Below are 3536 nucleotides of genomic sequence, written 5' to 3' on the forward strand. Positions count from 1 at the left end.
ATATGCAAAAGCTCTTTGGGGGCAGGGAGTAGAGTATAGGTTCTATCACCTCATTTTTTACAGAAGAGAAAATTGAAATATGAGGGTCACAGATGCTGGGTTTGTACTAGTCATGAAGAGAGGGGAGGGGTGGGCAGAGCATGGTTTCCATGTCAGTGATCTGCCATACGTTTTCTAAACTCTTCATTTTTTAAAAAAACAAAATGGAAAAGGACAGCTTCCTTCCCATCTGCCCCTCCTCCTGAAAGCTCTCTGAGCCCTCACATACATGTGTGCATTCAGTGCCTCTAAACTAGATATTTAATAATTAATAATACCCGTTATACCAAGCTATCCAGCTGAATTGACCTGGTGGGTCGTCCAAAGGCAATGAAGAGGTGAAGGGGGGGTAGGAGGAGGACATATCTCATGACAAGGAAGAATTTGTCCTCAGAAAAATATGTCATTGAAGAACAATACCCTTTGGGTCTGTGGTAACCCTAATGGTCACCAAGGTGTTACCGTTGGTTACCTGAATATCTCTTGGTGATGAGCTACCTTTGTTTGACCTTTTCATTTTTTGTTATGTGAAAACTTTTTTAAAAAAAAATCATAAAATCATAAAATTTAGAGTAGGATATTGGATGAACAATGGATCAGGGAAGACTTGCAGGAGAATATGGGCATCAAGTGCCCAGGATAGGCAGGCATAGCTGAGTTGCATTCTCTATCATTAGAAGCAATGTTTACATCAAAATGAGGTCCCAATTTCATTAGAGTAATGAAATATATTAGAGCATGAAGTGGCCTTAAAGATCATCTCATTCAGTTCCTTCATTTGACAGAGGAGGAAACTGAGGCCCAGAGAGGGGAAGGGACTTAACAAAGATGAGAAATGTAGTAACAACAGAGGAGGCAATCATACCCAGGCTCTCTGACTCCCTATCACATTACTTCATTATACCAGTAGCCTCCCTAGCTAGGTCCTCGATTTTCAAGCTGATTCCTCCTCATTCCTAAGTGTCCCCCTCCTGCCAAGTACTCATCCCGGGCCATTTGGATATTAGATTAAAAAAAAAAAAGTTAAATCTTCCTATCGGTAAATTGCCTTGGTAACGAACTGGGCTCCCCTTATAGGGTGGTGAACAATATGGGGGAACAGACCATCTCTGTGGCAAAAGTCTACTTCAGCAAGTTGGGACTGAGTTTATCAGGGACAAGCACATTGAAATAGCTCAACTCCCTGTTGGCAAACCTATACTGTATATATTTAGCAGTATTTTTAGCAGGTGAAACTGGTTCTTATGTAAAAGAAAATTGGTAATCTCATAATGAAGCTGTATTTATGTACATCCACAAAATGGAAAATGATTTGAGCATTAGAATGCAATTTATCATGTATTTTAGTGTCTCATTTGCAGTAATATATTCATCCCCAAGAAAGTAAATTGCATATAAATATATTATTGCATTATGTATAAAGAAAATAAACTCTCTAATTGAAAATGTACTATATTTATTATTAATCATAAAATGAAGATGAAGTCATTTTTTAGTTAGTAGGAATCAGACTTTTAAAATATATTCATATATATGGAAATTTTCTATTTGACCACTAGATAGAGCTTTTAAAGGCTACCTACTGATTTGGTTCCTATAACCCAGGGTGATTTCCTAGGTACTGGGATGGGGGTAGGGGGTTGGAGGGGTTCATTGGAGGTAAGATTTGCTTTGAGAATAATGGTTTTCAGGAGATTACATTAAGTCCTGGCAAAACTTTTCTTCTCAATAGTCCCTCTGTTCCTTCCCATGCACGCCTTTATCTGTTGTCTCCATGGTTCAGTGCTTCAGTATGGCACGGCAAACAGCAGAGAATAACTGTGTGCTATGGATACACAGGAGGAAGAAGAGAATGAGCTGTATAGTGCTGCACATTCAACAAATTCACATGAGAAATGCCATCTTTTCCCAGCTCCAGTGGAGTGAAAAGAGCAATGGACAGAGATTTAAGAGACTTGGGTTTGGGGGCCCAGGCTCTGCCAGTAACTCATCCTCCCCATAAAACTCCCTTCTTCAAATGACCCTGTTTTTCTTGGAGTTGGCCTAACTCCTCCTCCTCCCTCCCTCCCCATATTCAATCACTTGCCAAATGTCCGTTCTATCCAGGGGCATGCTGGGAAATATTTAATAAATGGCATGCCACATATATATATATATATATATATACACACACACACACATATATATACATATACACACATACATGTGTGTGTATGTATATGTATGTATATACAAATATATATGTGTATGTATGTATGTATATACAAATATATATATGTATGTATGTATATACAAATATGCATGTATGTATGTATGTATGCAAGACACACTCTTAAGTTGAATCCGCCTTTTTAACATTTTCTCCATTATTTTCTTAAGTCTAGACAACCGACAAAACAATAAATCAAGCCCTGATTTGTAGTTTCTACCGTTTTCAAAGTGTAAATGCCTACACTGAAAATTTTACAATCAGCTCTCATGAGCAGGTTCAAGCTGGCTCTGGCACATCCCTAATTCTACCACAATATGTCTGCCATATATATATCCCCTTCCCTCCACTCCCACAACCACCACCCTAGATCATCTCCTTATCACAGCTCACCTGGACTACTGAAGGATTTCTTAATCATTTTTCCTTGCTCCAATCCATCTTCCAGACAGTTGTCAAAATAATCTTTCAAAGGCCTTAAGTCCATCCATAACCCTCTTTTGCTCCAAAGCATCTAGGATATGATAAAACTTCCGAAGGCCTTCAACAATGAGGCTCCAAGTTGCCTTACATTACTCTTCACAAACCCCATTCAATCCTAACTAGACTATGGGTTGTAGCACGATGGGAACAGAGAACTTGGGTTCAAATCTCAGCAGCATCACTAACTATGGGACCGTAGGCTGCCAGGAGTGCCTGCGTCCCTGGCTGTGGTCTGATGCCGGCGGAGTGTGAAGAGAGAAAGAATCACGGGCCAGGTGAGGGCAGTGAAGAACAAACTCTGTTTGTTGATCTGAGGGCTCAGGCTTATATAGTACTGGATCAAGCAATAGTAACATTATTATTCATGAAAAGTACAAATCTAATTAAGTGATTTCCTTACTTCCTTGTACCTTGTCTGTTACATTCTTTCCTGCGTCCTGTCCTGTACCCCATCCGTTTCCTCCCTTCCTGCATCCTGTTCTCAAGAGACAGAACAGGGGGGTGGTGAGCCACATCCTGAGTTTCACAGCTGTTGGGCTTAGTACAATCAACTCCCCAAAGCCAGCCCTCTACACTAGGCAAGTCGCTTCTCTAAGTCTCAGTTTTCTCATCTGTAAAATGGACCTCTACATCCATTGCACTTGGACATTCCCTCACTTCTCTTTGCACATTTGGACAAGCCAGCTCCATTGCCCTTCTCATCTCTGCGTTTCAAAATCTCTCTCTCTTTTCAAGGCTCAGCTCAAGTGCTTCCTCTTCTACCATCCCTTCAAATTTCCCTACAGCACTTTGCTCTCTCCTATGC

General features: G+C 40.4%; 1 long non-coding RNA gene across 1 annotated transcript; it reads right to left on the reverse strand.

The window, feature by feature from the left end:
* Positions 1-1478: 1478 nt before the first annotated feature.
* LOC144454991 (uncharacterized) lies at positions 1479-3234 on the reverse strand. The gene is made up of 2 exons (XR_013483611.1): positions 2642-3234; positions 1479-1864 (listed from the first exon to the last, which is right to left on the reverse strand). It is a non-coding gene; the product is annotated as an uncharacterized LOC144454991 (long non-coding RNA).
* Positions 3235-3536: the final 302 nt, after the last annotated feature.

This window comes from Phascolarctos cinereus, unplaced genomic scaffold (genome assembly GCF_003287225.1).
Source record: "Phascolarctos cinereus isolate Bilbo 61053 unplaced genomic scaffold, phaCin_HiC Scaffold_8;HRSCAF=390, whole genome shotgun sequence".
NCBI classification, from domain to species: Eukaryota; Metazoa; Chordata; class Mammalia; order Diprotodontia; family Phascolarctidae; genus Phascolarctos; species Phascolarctos cinereus.